Source organism: Xyrauchen texanus, chromosome 2, assembly GCF_025860055.1.
Source record: "Xyrauchen texanus isolate HMW12.3.18 chromosome 2, RBS_HiC_50CHRs, whole genome shotgun sequence".
Classification (NCBI taxonomy): Eukaryota; Metazoa; Chordata; class Actinopteri; order Cypriniformes; family Catostomidae; genus Xyrauchen; species Xyrauchen texanus.
The window spans coordinates 25,197,860-25,215,822 of record NC_068277.1 but is presented as its reverse complement, the minus strand read 5'-3'; the positions used below and the strand labels follow the sequence as shown (position 1 = coordinate 25,215,822).

The following is a 17,963-nucleotide window of genomic DNA, read 5'->3' as shown; positions in this document are numbered from 1 at the left end:
TTAAATATGTAGAACGGTTAATGAATGGCACTATTCACACAGCTTTTTATTCTTTGACTTAATTTCAAATTTTAAGTAAGGTCTGAAATATTCCACAGTCTACAATGTGAAGTTTTAATAAACTGGAATTTGTATCTTCTATCAAAGTTATTTTTAACAGATATACATTAGCAGTAAATTAATGTAATTTTTAAAACACAGCCTGAATACCAAAAATTGCAACCCTCATTTTCAGTAGATTAACCTTCATGTAAACATAAGGAGCGCCTTACAGTAAGTAGCCAAATATGGTCATGCATTTATCTAGTGTTGACATTGTAAGATTATATATGCAGAAGAATTCCAACAACATGATTTGAAATGAGAAACCCAGGCTTTCAGTTTGGAATGTTTCCACGTCCTAAATTACCGGCCTTCGCAAGAACCACCACACCAGGCTGTTCTGTGTAAGGTTACAAGGACCATCAGATTTGCACAACTCTAAGACATTTCCTCTTAATCTAGCCTTGCTAGATAATGCTGAAAATCACTGACAAATTAATGATTATAGACTGATGGAACTCTTTCAAATATGTGTAGCGATGTGCAATCAGCTCTAATTGATAAATATAATCTTTAATTTTGTTTGATTCATCTCATTCTACTAAGAATGGTAACTATAAGGCTTAACTTGATAAAATACAATGATGTGTAAAACCAATATGATTGTGTAACCAGGGATTTTCATGTTTTATTACCTACACATATAACATCCATAAAAAAATGTCATGTTTAATAATTAAGCATTTGTTTGTATATGAAGAGAAATCTGGTGAAAATGTATATCATGTCTCTTGTACCATTCTCAAGATATAAAAGCTCATGATTAAATATGCACTATTTTTTCACTAAATGTTAAAGAGTCTCAAACAAAGGACCATAACTCAACTCTTGGGAAAGACAGCCCAGTTGACCATGTGACTCTGAAAAGTCACTTCTGACTGGCAGGACACAGTTGGGGGATGCGGCCAATTTCAGTTCAAATAGTTCCAAACAGGAAGAACATATTCTCTTTTCTCTCTTCAACTTCACTTTGACTCCATGCCATGTGAGGTCCAAGGGAGCTCAGGACTCAACGTCCAGAGAAAGCTCATCACTCTCTATGGTACACAAACCCATGAGAAGGCCTCTAAATGTAATTCCTTACTGTAGAAATTGTGAGCTGATACAACTAGACGTTGTATTACGATTTCAATGGTGGAGAATCTATTAAGACAAATAATCTAGTTATTTGTTACTTATCTAATTTATAATAGTTGTCGAACGTGGCTAATTCCGTTATACATTTCATTACCTAATAAGGACAGTTTAATTTAGTTCATAGCTCACATATTTCAAGACCCTAAATTCCCTCCTAAATTTTGCATGCATGCAAATTACCCATTGAGTGGCTCACAAAAACGAGCAGCCGCATTATGCAGAACGGACCACAAAACGGCACCACAATATGCAGAAAAAGGACAGCGAACCAACCTCCCCCAAACTCACTTGCCACCCCAGCCATCTGAGTTTCAACCCAAGACGGACCAGGTCGGGAAGCAGCTGCGGCGGCTCTCTGCTTCACAAAGAAGAGAGCCACGACCGCAGCATTCTCATGGGCATGTTCTTGCAGTGAGAACCTGCGAGAAAAAAAAAGCTTCCTCGTTGTGCGAGACATCCGGTGGGGAGCGATAACGGCCACACACAGCAGCACAAAGGCGAAAGATAAAAAAGTTGCTAATCGTTTGTGCAAGCTCTTTTAGAGGAAATATACTCTTTTAGAATATACTCTTTTACACCTGTGAAGCACAACACTCATACGTGCGAGGGTGACCGCTGATATGCACCGTAATTCCAGCAGACAGCAAGGTGACAGGATGAATTTACACATGCGCTCGGCTCTGAGGAATAAGCCTGAATGAGTGGTGCACATCATCTCCTTTTATACCCCTATGTCCGGGGCAGAGAGCGGCATGCAAATTCCACTCGCCAATTTTCATTGGACTTTTCTGAATAAAGCAAAGGTGATTGACACAACTTCGAGTGAGTGACAGACAGGGAAATTATCTTATGAGCTATTTATAAAAGTAGGCCTAAATGCAGGAATATAATCAATAAAATTGTCTACCATGCAAATGTCCCTACCAGGGAGGCTACTCGCCATCCGTGTAGATGATTAAATTAACCGTCAGCACGCAATTCATTTTTTTTACAAGAGGATGAAAGAGCGGCCATCAAGACGCTGTACATTAGATGTCACATCGTGATGCCACTTTCATCTTTATACGATTATCCTGGGATGTGTGTGTGAATGCGAGCACAGATTACAGGAAAGCACTTGCAGTGTAAATGAACAAATTTTGCAGTCCCAGAACGGTTTCCTGAAAGACTATTTATTGTCACTTGGAAATACATTTTGTGCGTACTGTAACACGACTGACAGAAAAAAAAATATTAGGCAGAAATATTCTCCATAGCTTATAGATAGCAGAAGCCATCCTCCATCAAAATGTTTTTATAAAGAAGGCTTATAGGCACAACCTGGACATTGTTCAATATGCTGCAGACGTAATAGCAAGAGGAAGTTGGCAAACATAACAATTGACTTCAGAATGTGGATTTAATGGATTTAAAGACATCAATTTTCAGTTATAGGGATCAGTTATAGGGATTAGTTTAGAAGTTTTACAAATTTAAGCTAAACTTTACTTAGTGGAAGTGGAAGAGACCACAGCAGAAAAATTATCACACATTATCATATAATTTTTCCTTTCTTTAAAGAAAAAATGACATGGTGTCATGACATTTGGTATCATGATGTTTGGTCTCGAGACGCGACGAGAACCAATGAGTTCACATTAAGTTCTTGACATAGTTGCCATATTTGATTTAAGTACTTTATAAATGATTTTGTTTGATCACTGCTCAAAAAGAAAAATGCTCAGGGGCACTGATTTCTTACCAATTCGAGTGATGAGTTTGATTTGGGAGAAGATAACTACTTACATTTTATTCTGTTTATTCGCTTCACAAGACTAATATATTACATGAGTCACATCGATTACTTTTACTGTGGTTTTATTGAGTTAATTTATTTATATATTTATTTTGTCCTGTTATAAGCTTGGCAGACCAGAGCCATTATTCAACCCTGTTTTGTGTTCCACAGAAGAAAGAAAGAAAGAACTTTACCTCTAAATTAAAACTTGTACATACAATATGTAATATATTAACACACATTTTAATTGTACAATACATTTTACATGATCGTACAATAACATTGTAAGCTCTGAGGTTGCCTAAAAGATGGGACACAGTGCAAAGGAACAAGAGAAACACCTCAATGCAGTCAAACGCAGACCTAACCAGTTCCCTGGGCTAAGCCCAAAGAAAATGAGAAAGATTCACACACTGCAGATGAAAAACAGGAACAGATGGAACTTCTGCGTGTTCGTGGAAATTCCCCACAAAGACACTCATCCAAACCTACAGTACATGCAGCCTGGAATGATATAACTGACTCATTAAATAAAATGTTGTCTCCTCTCTTTTTCATCCTAATTATCCCATGCACTGCATGGTGCAGGTCCCTGACTTGCATCAGAAAGTAGAAATGAACACAGACACCTGTGAGCTTTACCCATGTTCTCAGCCCTATACTGATCTTTCAAAAGCTTTTCAGATGGGCCCTGGTGGCCTCCTCAATGCACTGCCCCTGCATTTACAAGCTCAAATCTGCGATCTACAGGGTGGCCATTGATCATGGCTGGGTTAGAAGCATCCAAAATGCTCACAGGTGGAGCTCTGGACAAAGGAACTCTTTATTGACAGAGACATGGTCTGGTGGGCTGTGCACATGCCCTGACATGTTTTGCGGTAGAGCTAATGTGCAGCCGACCCCAGTTTGACACTGGCTTGGGTCACTTCCTGATCTCACTTCCCTCTCTACTCTACTCCTTTTGGTTTGCTGTCACCTCTCCAATATTGTCAAATTAAAGGCAAAACAGTAAAAAAAATTTTAAAAAAATTAGAAGAAGAAGAAGAAGAAGGCTAATAAGGCCCTGATCAGTGCCTGATGTACTCTTAATCTTTAATATTTTGAGAAAATAAACCGGTATGTCTGTGCTTTCAGTGAGCCTGATAAAAATGCCTATGGTTAATTAAGAAAAAGCAATATGTAAACTTGATATGTTCATCGTGCAACAATAAAATAACTACCTCCAAACATCAAGTAGAAAAGAATACAGCAAATATCCGCTCCTATTTTCTTAGGGTCATTTTTGACCCAAAAAAGGTTTTTAGTACTAGAATCAAATGTTGTGACCTTGTCACAGATCATCAAAACAAACAAAATAAAAAAGAACATTCATTTTTGTATATAATTGTTTAGGAGAAATAACTATTTAAAACAAATGGATCCTTCCATTGTTTTATTGGTCCATTTTGAAGAACCAGTTGTGTTGTGACCTTCTACATCGTCTGAATGTTATATAGCTTTAAACAGTTTTTTGTACGTCATCTATGAATCAAATTTGACATAAATATATTTCATATTTTCTCAAATGTATTCCCTAGCCCCATACTGTTCTGTAGTTACCCCATCTTCTTCATTTGTTACTGCAGGGTTTGGAAAGAGGGTGCGTGGCTAATTCAACGGCTCAGTCTAGTGGAGGTAGAATAGTTAAATTGCTTACAGCACCTTTAATAACATGATTATATTAGGGATGCACTGACATTTCGGCCACCAAAAATGTTCGGCCGAAAATTAAATTTTTTGTTTTGGGCGAAAGAGAAAAAAGGCCGAAAATATTTGCCTCCCCGCCCCTCATTGCTCAGGTGCTAGGGGGGCACCAGAAACTCCACCAGCTGCCCTTACTCGCACGTTATATGTTATCCAAGGACCCGAATGCAGTTGCGGAACACAGAACGAGACAATCCTCTTGACTACTGGTACACGAACAAAGATCGCGAACTGCACGCAGGTATTTATCTGCCCTAAGCACCAGCACAGAGAGAGAGAGACTATTCAGTGCAGCATCTCATGTTCTTGTTGAGAAGAGGGACCGTCTCTCATGCCAGAAAGCTGAGCAACTTTTGTTTTTGAAGAGAAACCTGCCACTTTTACTTAAATAGAAAGCAGTGCAATTTGCTCTGTGTATAGCAATTACATTAAAATAGGTTTAGCCCTGCAAAACTTGTTCTTCACTTGAGGCTACATCTGTCATTTAGTTTGAGGTTGGTTTTAGTTCTATTACTGCTGATTTACACTGTTGTTTTGCACAATCATTTTATATTAAAGTGGAAATACTTTTACATAAACAAAATTAAAATGACTGTGTAGCATATTTAAACTTTTTGAATTTGCAAGATGCTAGCCTAGAGCTGCTAAGTTCATTACTTAACTGCTGTTTTGCATATCATTATAGTTTTCTAGAACGTTACATTATTTGGATACTTGGTTAAAAAAAAATCTGTTAAATTTGAATGTTAAAGAACTGAATAAAGAATAATCTATTTAATAAAGTTTTAATATATTTTCTGTCCAATTTTGGTGCGTTACTTTGAATAAAAGTGTGATCATTTTATTGGTTTCTAGTTTTTCAATTCAGATTAATAAAATTACTGAAATTAATTAAAAAGTATAATATTAACACAATTATTTAAAAAAAATCCTATTTTTGAATTTTCGGTTTTCGGCCAAGTGCATCCTGAATTTTCCGTTTCGGCCCAGAATTTTCATTTCGGTGCATCACTAGATTTTATATGATAGCGTACACTGGAACTACATGCCCCAAATGGTAAAAGACCTACTGAATATAATTTTCTCATAAAACATTAGATGGCAGAAATAACTTACTACACCATCCTAAACACCTGTAACACTGCAACAAATTGTTTGACATTAGTGGGAAGTAATGGATTTATTGTAATGGATGTGCAAAGCGGGCCCATTTTGAATGCCGGAAAAGGCAATAGATATATTAATTTGTAAAATAGGCATGTATTAAAATTGTAACTAAAATGTACACTGCTCAAATGTTCACTCACATCAGCATTTGCTTTTAGCGGATAATGTTTAGCATATTAAAGAGGGTCATGTCATGAAGAATAAAATTTTCCTTGATCTTTTGACATACAAAAGTGAATTGTACTATGAATACATACAGTACCTTTCAGAACTCAAAACTTCCTCCCTAATCCAAAAAGAGCATTAATTCACACCAGCCTGAAAAAAACGGCTCATTCTCTACTTCAGCAACTTCCCTACGTCACTTGGGGACCTTCATTAATGCATGACCACCTCCACATCAAGATGCCACCTATTACATCATTGTCTTACATAACATTTTACTGATCAACTCTTATTTGTAAATTTTCAAAACTCAAAGTGATGCCAGTTTCCATTTTTCCAAGAGTCATTATTACTTCAAATAGCCTTACTTCATACATCGAGTCAACCAAACGGAGCGCAACGACAGAGAAATTACCGCAATCATTTTGACTAACATATTGATTTTGAAAAAAATATTGCTGATATGTTGAATGTCAAATTTACCTCTTAACTGAATGTGTGAACATTAACTGTAATGGGACTATAACAAAGAATTTGTTTTATTATCATTTAATTTTGTGATTTAAACTGTCCTTCTGCATTAAAAATATAAACAAATGCTTTTTATTTATTTTTTATAATTTGAAAGAAAATGCTATTTATATTTCAAAATTGTTTGCACACACTGCATAGTGTACACTTATATAAAAAAAATTGTAGCCTTGTATTTGCACATTGTTTGAAGGAAAACATTCTGGAAAAGTGGAATAATGTTTTAAATCAAATAATTGTTTGTTTGTTTTATTTGATTAGCTAATCAAAGTATTAATCAACAGAAAATAACCTACAGCAAAATCAAACTATTGCTTTATAATGTGTTCATCGTAATCATAAATGATGTCATGCCGCTCTGACATAATACCCTTACAGGCTCACTACTGGCTGGAGCCATTGTGCAAGTCCAATGGAGATGAATGAGAAACAAATGAGGAAAAGAGAACAATATTTTAACATTCTTAATATGTAGAATAGAGAACTTACTCATGGTGTACTGTAGTACATCCAAAAATACCAACGGAAACTGCTTGCATTAAAAATATTAATAAACTCCAGCCAATTTCTCTGCATCTGACTCACTTTCTATACAGAAGTGATCACCTCGTGAAGCACTCAGGTGTGAAATGCTTTGAACACCGCTTCCTATTATTCCTCCTTCTTCAAATTATAAAAATTCAAGCCAGCGGGCCTGTAACAAGCAAGTTTGAACAGAGTTTTGGGAGGTAAACAGCCAAAAATACACCTCTTCACCATATCATAAGTTATGTCCATAACTATGGATCTATTTAGACCTCACTCAGAATGTCACCACGGTCTTATCCTGAATAATGACATTCTACTGACCATCCATGATACCTAATGTCAACAAAGGTCAGGTGGCAGACATTAAGGGGTTGGCTTACTATATAAACATCCGGATGAGACAACCACTTCCTCTTGCCTGGAAAGCCTCAGCTCCTCCCGAGTGACAAGAGATGGGGATGGTCATCGTTTGGTCTCATAGATCCATAGTTATGGACATAAATTATGATCTACACTCACCAGCCACTTTATTAGCAACACCTGTACATCTACTTATTCATGCGATTATCTAATCATCCAATCATGTGGTAGCAGTGTAATGTAGAAAATCATGTTGATATCGGTCAGGAGCTTCAGTTAATCATCATCAACCATCAGAATGGGGAAAAAATTTGATCTTAGTGATTTAGGTCATGGCATGATTTGAGTATTTCTGTAACTGCTGATCTCCTGGGATTTTCATGTGCAACAGTCTCTACACTGTAAAGAGAAGGGTGCGAAAAACAAAAAACATCCAACTAATGGCAGTTCTATGGGCTAAAACAGCTTGTTAATGACAGAAGTCAGAGGAGAATGGCCTGACTGGTCCAGACTGACAGGAAGGTGACAGTAACCTAAACAAACACGTTACAACAGTGCTATGCAGAGAAGTACAACAAAAATTGAGGCAGATGGGCTTAAGCAGCAGAAGACAACTCCGGGTACCACTACTGTCAGCTTAAAACAGGAAAATGAGGCTGCAGTGGGCACAGGCTCCACAAAACTGGACAGTAGATAACTGATATAACATCACCTGGTCTGACAAACCTGGATTTCGGCTGAGGTCCACAAATGACAGGCCACTGCAGCCTCAGTTTTCTGTTCTTGGCTGACAGAAGTAGAACCCAATGTGGTCTTCTGCTGTTGTAGCCCATCTGCCTCAAGGTTTGTCTTGTTGTGCATTCTTAGATACAAATCTGTTCACTATAATTGTTATCTGAGTTACCGTAGCCTTTCTGTCAGCTCAAACCAGTCTGGCCATTCTCTGTTGGCCTCTCTCATCACCAAGGCATTTTCATCCACAAAACTGCCACTCACTGGTTGTTTTTAATTTTTTGCACCATTCTCTATACATTCTAGAGTATGTTGCATGTGAAAATCTCAGGACATCAGCAGTTACAGAAATCCTCAAACCAGCCCATCTGACACCAACAATCATGCCATGGTCTAAATCACTGAGATCAAATTTTTCCCCCATTCTGATGGTTGATGTGAACATTAACTGAAGCACCTGATTTGTGCTGCCACACGATTGGTTGATTAAAAAATTGCATGAATAAGTAGATGTAAAGGTGTATCTAATAAAGTGACCGGTGAGTGTATTTCGTTCCAAGATGACTAGTACCATCAGGGTCACTAGGGACTGGTACTATTTCTCTCATCACCCCATTTAGCAGCAAATTAAACAGCGGACCCCAAAGAGCCTGGGTTTGCCACACTGATTCTACAAAACTTTGTGAAACTGCAAGGAGTACTCCAAAAAAACTGCTGCACAGATGTCTGAGAGTGCCACCCTCTTAAGTGCCGCCCAGGACATGGTCATACTTCTGGTGGAATGAGACATCAGATCACCTGGGATTGATAGGTTCTGGCTGGAATATGCATGTGCAATTGTATCCACTATCCAATGAGACAATCATTGTTTAGATATTGGCTGACTAACACACTTTCTGTAGAAAAATACAAACAGTTGTGTGTGTGATTGTCGCAAAAGCTGACTGCACTCAATATAGGCATCCAACACACTTAAAGGGCATGAGGATGGAAGATCTAGACCTGTACCCAAATAGAGAGGGTTAGGAGGAAAAGACTCAAATTCAATTACCTGATTCACTGTGCTAGGTTTAAGAACCTTGGGTAAGAAAGCCGGTTTTGGCCAAAGGGAAACCCCAGCATTTTCTACCTTCCACCTCAGGCAGTGTTTACTAACTGACAAGGATTGTAATTCGCTTACTCTTTTGGCTGTGCAAATTTCAAGGAGAAAGACTGTTTTCCATGTCAGGGACTTGAGGTCAGTTTGATCCAAAGCTTCAAATGGGGCTTTAGTCAGTGACTGCAAAATTACGGTGAGGTCCCATGAGGATGATCTCAGAATTTTCTTTGGGGCGAAATCAGTATGCCCACTTAAGAATCTTTTTGGAATCAATGGCGGGGGTGATGAGAGTTCAACAACCCTCCCGGCCACTCTTGAGATATCTCATACGCTTGAGTGCATCTATAACCAAGGGACCTCCCTGACCATTCAGAGAGAACCCCATGCTGCAATAGGTTGTCTCGGCTGTAGCAAATAGATCAATCTTGGCTGTGTATCACTTGGAAGTGATCCCATATGAAATCTCTCACGCGTGTGAGACTGACGACCACATTATACGTCATCAATAGCGGTTCACTTCCGCGGTTTGGTTCGATTGCGTTCATATCAGCAGCGAACCGTACTGGAGTTCACATGAACCGTACCCCAGACCACCTTTTTAAGCGGACCCGATTGTACGTCATTTGAACCGGGGTGCGCACCAAAAGTGCTTGTGTGAAAGCCCCCTAAGAGTATATATTCACTTTTAAGTGTACCAAATACAAGTTTCTTGGTATCAAATTAAACCTTACGACTCGCCCTAGCTGAATATATATATAAGGTTACATTAAAATGTATTCTGCTATGTTTTACCATCGTTTGAGTGATTCCAACCACATCCGGACCCTGTCATAAATTAGGCAAATGACTAGCCTTGACAAGACAAAGGGAACCATCTCGCGCCAAAACTGAGGAGCCTCATTGGGTCATTCCTCCCAAAGGAGGTGTGACCTTTCTACCTTAAAAGTCAGGATCTGGTGTGGAATCACCCTCTCTTTGTCCTCTCTTGCTCTCTTGTCCTCTTGCTTTCTCTTCTGAACCTCTTCAAGTTTTCTTCAGCTTCTCTTCAAACTCTCGTCAGACATGTCTTTTGTTTTATTTGGCATTTATCTCAGTCTTTTTCTTGTCTTCGGACAAAGCTCAACACTCTACGTTTTTGGAGCAGTCCGATATCCTCCGGGTGAAAGGACTCTCTCTCAGTTTCAACCATTACTCCTAAGATGCTTTGAACTTCCCGCGAGCGATCCACGCTCGAGAAGCACCAAGAGAAATCCTCCATCTCACGGACGCTAACGAGGACATTCACGCACACTACGCAGTCTTGTTCAGCGACACAAAGGTCCATTTTGCAAGTATTATTCCATCTAAATTCAAATGCGTTAAAGTGTGTAATTCCCTTGCTGGCTCTTAAGGTTTAACTGTTGTAACAAGTTTGCTATCAGTAATCTCTTTATTTTCCTTACTGTTTTACTTTGTTTGTTCTATGTTAAATGTTTGTTGTTAAATGTGTTCTACGTTTGTTAAGTTTGTGATATATCCTAGTTCCTTGTATTAAACCCAATTATACGCTTGATTGTCTGTGTTTGTTGGTCATAAAGCAAAGCCTCTTTAATGTGCGATCTAAAGCTACGAGCTGATATTATCAAAGTAAGTTAACGTGCTTTGATTAAGTAAGCTTATACTAAGAATAAACCTTCTGGAGAATTGATCAAGAGTATCGAGCAAAGCGGTTTGCTGGACGAACTGATTGGTTGTGGTACGGGTTAATTCCATTAAGGTGTTCTGAAAATTAATACAGCCTGTCTGCATGATGTATATTCCTAATTAATTATAATTTGTTGTGTTTAATTATCTATATATATCTGAAGCAGACTTTTGGGCTATATAACCCCTGTTTTGGGGCAATTTAGAATGTATTGTTACCTGGTTCAAACCGTATGATTAATCATTGATTACAATCATTAATATTAATTGTACATTCCCCAAACCTGAACCAAGAAACCCTACACCTAGTATGTCCAATGTACTGATTCCCTCCTGCGTCTTGCCTGTTCAGCAGTACCTAGTATGGAGTGGGAATCAGAGTGAAAATCCAGACCTGGCACCACTGGCATGTAAGTCAATTCTCTTTTGATCGTTTCAGGTAGAGATATCTGGACTAACCAGATCTGTCTCCAAGCCAAGATTGTTTAGGTCATAGAGACACCGATGTCCCTGGTAAGCTGTGAATGTGTGAACTGGGCTGCCTCAACTAGGCCCATAACATCACAATCTTTCATATTAACCACCTTTCTCAAAATGGCTAAAACTATCACCAGGGCATTTCCTGATCAGGCTGCCTGAGTGGTAGCGATATGTGCTTGGCACTCTAAAAGATTAGTCTTCTGGCATTCTCTGCTAGGACAGCGAGGATTATCCATGAACCAATCTGGACCCAAGGTGGTTAGAGCTGCAATTTCATGCTCCACTAAAGTCAAGTCCCCCATAACACTCTCAGGGGTATGGTGTATTTAAATCAATCTTCTACAACCTGCGTTGAACTGGGGTACAGCTTTAGGATTATTCCAGGCCTTCCATAACATCTGAGAATAATCCTCAGCCACAGGAATGGAAGCAGAAGGCTGAGTGCAGGGAATGCCCATCCACACACATTGTGGCATTCTTCTGAGTGTCAAGGCACAGGATTCTTGCTACAATAAGAATGTGAGTAAGGATGTCAGAGTGTGAGCTCCATTCTTCTGAAGTGCCAGACCTGGATTCATCCTCCTGGTCTTCCTCAGTCAGTTCATTGCTACCATAAAGAGAAATATTGGCATGAAGTGAGATGGTATCCACCAAATCATCCTTCTCCTCCTAATATGATGGTAACTCATACCCAGGGGAGGCTGCAGAGAGTAATGTAGGTTCCCCCACCGAACTGTGAGGATCAAGCTTACCACTAGGTCAAGCAAAGCTGCCAGAATCTGTTGCTGGTTGTCCCCCCTGGGTCCTTGGCCCTCTGGGGTTCTCACCCACCTGTTCTGGGGTATGTCAGATTGTGTAGACATCCCATGAGAATCATCTGTAGTGTGTTCCCTCCTGCGCTTATGAGAATACCCTTCTACCAAGGTACTGGAAGAAGATACATTTTTCTTACCACCAGATGTGTGACTACAAAGCTTGGCTCTCTGTACCCTTTCTTGCAAAGATAAACCAGTTGCAGCTGCACAGGGGTTTTACATATCATCCAGTAAGTATAGCATACCTAAACAAGAAGGGCATTCCCAGTGGCCATCACGTAGATGCATGCCAGCCCGGTGAGCTCATGACAATAAGCTAATGAAAATGTCACAACTGGTATGGGTGCTTGAAAACAACTCAGCTCAACTAGTGACAAATCACTGTTTATTGATTGATTTCTGGAACCTGAGTATGCAAACAAAAACAAAATGTACAGAATAAATATTTGTAAATTTAGATATCAATCAAAGTGCACAGACTAGTTATTTTTCAGATAATAATAACACTGTTATCAAATACTCTGCTGTAGTAATAGGATAAATGGCTGTGACGAATCACTACCTATTAGTTATCTGCTGGTAATTTAGCCTGTGGACTGAACCAGAATATAAATTATTATACCAGAAAATAATTCAATTTGAGGTGTATAATCAGGAAAATACTCCTATTGTTAGCTACCCACCTATTCTCTATGCGAACGCGCAGTGGAAAAATGGTAACACCCATCCATTGCGAACAGCAGACAAACAGGAAAACACAAAATCCTTCTCCAAACTGCAGTTAATTTATAGGGAAGCAGAACTGTCACTTTTAAATGAAGAACCAAGACTACAAATCAAAGTCCACTTTGCGTCAGGAACACAAACAACTAATATTAGTATATGAGTGGTGATGGTGTAGTGGGCTAAACCATATACATTTAGTACAGTACACAGCGAAACGGGACAACGTTCCTCCAGGACAATGGTGCTACATAAAACAACATAGGACAAACACAGAACCACATGAGAAAACAAAGACTGAATAAGACATTCCTACATAAAGTGCACGTGCAACGTGCAAAAAGTACAGGACAGTACAATAATTACTAAAAAGGAAACAGGACAATAGGCACAGTAAGAGGCAGTGAGAGACAGTGCAGCACTGACCAGTATTAATTTCTAATATGAGTATTGCAAAAAGATGACACTGTATAAAAATGCAGAATGTAAACATAACATACTATGAAATAGTGTTCTAGACATAGCAGTTATTGAGCTAGCAGCCAGGTATAACGTGACCATGAATTAAGTGCAACTATGGACATGTGCAAAAGTTGGATGGTGTGTGTGTGTGTGTGTGTGTGTGTGTGTGTGTGTGTGTGTGTGTGTGTGTGTGTGTGTGTGTGTGTGTCAGTCCAATCTCTTAGTATTGAGGGGGAAGAAGCTGGCTTCGGTACCTCTTGTCAGACGGCAGGAGGGTGAATAACTTGTGTGAGGGGTCATCCACAATGCTGGTTGCTTTGCGGATGCAGCGTTTGGTGTAAATGTATTTGATGGCGGGAAGAGAGACCCAGATGATCTTCTCAGCTGTCCTCACTATCCTCTGCATGGCTTTGCGGTCTGAAACGGTGCAAATCCCAAACCAGGCAGTGATGCAGCTGCTCAGGATGCTCTCAATAGTCCCTCTATAGAATGTGGTGAGAATGAGGGGTGGGAGATGTGCTTTTCTCAGCCTTAGAAGAAAGTAGAGATGATGCTGGGCTTTCTTGGTAATGGAGCTGGTGTTGAGGGACCTGTTGAGTTTCTCTGCAAGGTTAACACCAAGGAATTTGGTGTTCTTAACGATCTCCACAGAGGAGCCGTCGATGTTCAGCAGAGAGTGGTCACTCTGTGCTCTCCTGAAGTCAACAACCATCTCTTTAGTTTTTTTCAAAGACAGGTTGTTGGCTCTACACCAGTCCGTTAGCCGCTGCACCTCCTCTCTGTATGCTGACTCGTCGTTCTTGTTGATGAGACCCACCACGGTCGTGTCATCAACGAACTTGATGATGTGGTTTGAGCTGTGCATTGCTGCAAAGTTGTGAGTCAGCAGAGTGAACAGCAGTGGACTGAGCACACAGCCCTGGGGGGCAAAATGTGAAGGATTGAAAATGCGATTCCTCCTTTGATAGCGTTTGAACGCAAGCTACTGACCCGGTCTCAGATGAGGCGAGAAAGTCAAAAGGAAGTGGTCACCTCATCCGTATGTTTATATAGTAAGCCTAACCCTTAAGGTCAGTCAGCTGACTTTGTTGACTTTAGGTCTTGTGGATAGGCAGTAGAATGACATCATTCAGGATAAGACCATGGTGAAGGTCAAAATAGATCTGTGTTTGCTGCTTCGACCAATGCTAGGTGTGTGTACATCACAGGTTCTTGAAGGGGCTGGGTTAAAACTGACTAAAAACTTTTTATTATTGGCTTAAGTGCTGAAAAGAGCAAGTTTTGACATTTTGATTAAAGATTACGAGGCAAACATTTTTTTTTAAATAAAAAATATGCATGGATAAATCATTCAAAATAAGACCAATATCATGCTTTAAGAAAATGAATAGGGTCTGTTTTGAATTCATGCCGACTTCAATGATAATTAGATAACCGTTATTATGAAGTAACCTTTTTTAAATCAATGAGGCACTCAAATCTCTAATGCACATTGTGGCTAACAATGCCCTTTAGCCTTGATTATATTCACAATACAGCATAGCCCCTCATACATTTTTGCTTCAGTAATTGGCATTACAGGTGTACTGATAAAGACTGTCACTCAAGTGGTGCACCTACAGTGCTGTTCTGCTCCTCTCTGTCGCTTTTGACATTGATGGGTTGTAGAATGGACCTAAACTGTCTGAACCAATTTTAAAGAGTCATTGTTCTGGATAAAGATATATACACGTGAGAACTGTTTCAAGGTATGAAATACACTTCGAGAAAGTTCTTTGTGCTGGCATGTCATTCCTTCCTCAGCGCACTTTTTCTCTACCCAGTTAATAAACTTAATCAGTTTAATCACTGAAGGGGAATCAGGTCCTGACCGAGACTCTTTCAGACACTTCACTAATCCTACTGCCTCCAAATCAGCCCTTCACCTGCCAATCAGCTCCTCGCCAGCACAACTGCTTCTTTTAAGTGGCTTTGCCTGTCTTATCCAAAGCAAGAGGATGAATAGTAATAGAAATCAGGGGATAATGGCTCTTACTGACTTAAAAGGGATTTTCCCTGACATCTTTCTTAAATTTATATGGTTTCTAGATCTCTGGAAGCAGGGTTTAGTGCCAGAAGTACGGTGGCCCAGTAGTGCACAACACAACGAAATTCAAAAAGCAAACATAAGTTCACAACACAACGGAAACAAGCCACAACACAACGCAAAAAAGCCGCAACACAACGGAAACAAGCCACAACACAACGAAATAGCCACAACACAACGAAATAGCCACAACACAACGGAATAGCCACAACACAACGGAAATGATCCCGACCACTAGGGGGGCAGCATCGGCACTAAAAAGCCGATATTTCACACACACACACACACACACACACACACACAGCGTCAAACTCGGAGGAGAGGAGAGGAAAAACACATGTGAAAACAAAGCAAAAGCAGGAAAATGAGTCGGAAGCACAGCAGCATTTGGTACCACTTTAATGATGTGGACAATGTTAAAGCACAGTTTAGAATTTGCCAAAAACAAAATATCGCATAAAGCCGGTTCTACGCACAACCTACACCGGCATATGCGAACTGTGCACCCAACTGTGAAGCTAGCGGAGCTTCGAGAAACAGCTTTTTCTTTAATATGGGTTCTATTATGTTCAGATTGTATTTGTTTTGAATGTTGTTTCTATACATTAAAAAGTTCTAATGCAAATGCTTAATAGTATTATTTTTTCATAACAAATCAATGCATTTTTAAAGAAATTGTGAGACATTGCGAGTATGATTTCATTTAATAATTGAATTAGAATTGTTTTCACACCTATCATAGAGAAAACATTTTTTTTTTAAAGAGCCGTTTGTGAGCCAAAAGAGCCGGCTCTTTTCAGTGAGCTGAGTCAAACGAGCCGACTCACGAAAAAGAGCCGGATTGCCCATCACTAATCCAGACCTCCAGCGATAACGCATGGGAGATTGAGAGCAATTTACCGTTTCCGGAGACCACCTGTCCCCCTAGTGGTCGGGAGCATTTCCGTTGTGTTGTGGCTATTCCGTTGTGTTGTGGCTATTCCGTTGTGTTGCGGATTTTTTGCATTGTGTTGTGGCTTGTTTCCGTTGTGTTGTGAACTTATGTTTGCTTTTTGAATTTCGTTGTGTTGTGCACTACTGGGCCACCGTACAGAAGTGTCATGAATGTGCTAAGAGGTATTACTGAAGAACGTGTGTCTGAAGTTTTGCATATTTGGTTTCATAAGCTTGAATATGCAACTTTACTTCAATATTATCTTTTAATAAAGCAGATGAAGAATTAGATTCAAAAAGTTGATATGTCCCTACTATTTATATATAGCAATGTTTACTTATGATTGGCAGTTTATTTTAATAAATATGAAAACTCTAAAAGGTGTGCATTGCTGACACCTAGCTGAACAATTTTGAGTTGGATTTGTGACTAGGTGATATGCTTCAAATGCTATTTAAGTTAGAAATGTGTACACCAATGTCATATGTAACTTTTGAGACGGTCCCTAAATTTGCGACTATTTCAGAATATCCAACGTCCAACGTCGAGCCAACTTCATATCTGTGTGGCTACTGTATGTGATATGCTTATATTCAATTAAAAGCATGCAACGCCATTCCATATGAATCATCTAAGAACTAGCTATTGCGAATGTTACAAGGCAATATTGTCATCTCGTGAACAAAAAATGTAAAGTACACATTCAATAGAATCTCTATAGGAAAGTAAAAGTTGTATGGTCTTTCCAAACAAACTTCTCTTGTGGAATAATCGCCAATTATACTCATCTTAGTGAAATATAATATAAACACAATTTGAAATGTCTCACTTCAGGGTAGACATACAGACATATCGGTTGTTATTTTATGCTCTGTATTATATGCCATATGTCAAAATATGGGCATGACAGCTAAGAAACTTTCAAGATCTTCAGTATTATGCGTATCCGCTGTAGCCTACATTCAGCCTACTGTGGTGATGCCTGTTTTTATGCACTTACCGTGTTTCGCGCTCTCCGAGCGTTTAAGTACAGACGAACTCAGCGAAAACACTCTTATCCAAAAATATGAACACGTTCTTAAGAATCATGCACTTGCTGTGTAAATCTTCATCCCATTTAATCATTCCTTTCGTCGGAGCAAAACATTCAGCCGCACTGACTGACTGTACTCAACACTTCACTGTCCTGCTTGTATCTGTTCAGCAAACATTGACCAGGGGCGGACACTATACAATCACGCCTCTAAGCATTATTTGTTCATATTCCACAAAATGGAAACGAATTGTCCCACTTTTGTGATAAAATACCAGTGCTATTATATATTTTTAATTACAAATAAATACGTATTATGGAAACAAAATGGAAACGAATTGTCCTACTTTTGTGATAAAATACCAGTGCTATTATATATTTTTTATTAAAATTATATAAAATAATA

General features: G+C 39.2%; 1 protein-coding gene across 3 annotated transcripts in view; it reads right to left on the bottom strand.

The window, feature by feature from the left end:
- The window catches only part of LOC127659021 (tetraspanin-18-like), a 67,097-nt gene extending 49,380 nt beyond the window's left edge, over positions 1-17,717 (bottom strand). For all 3 annotated transcript variants that reach the window (XM_052148644.1, XM_052148635.1, XM_052148653.1), the window contains exon 1: positions 17,525-17,717. The gene's annotated coding sequence lies outside the window, so the exon portion shown is untranslated. The remainder of the gene's footprint in view (positions 1-17,524) is intronic.
- Positions 17,718-17,963: the final 246 nt, after the last annotated feature.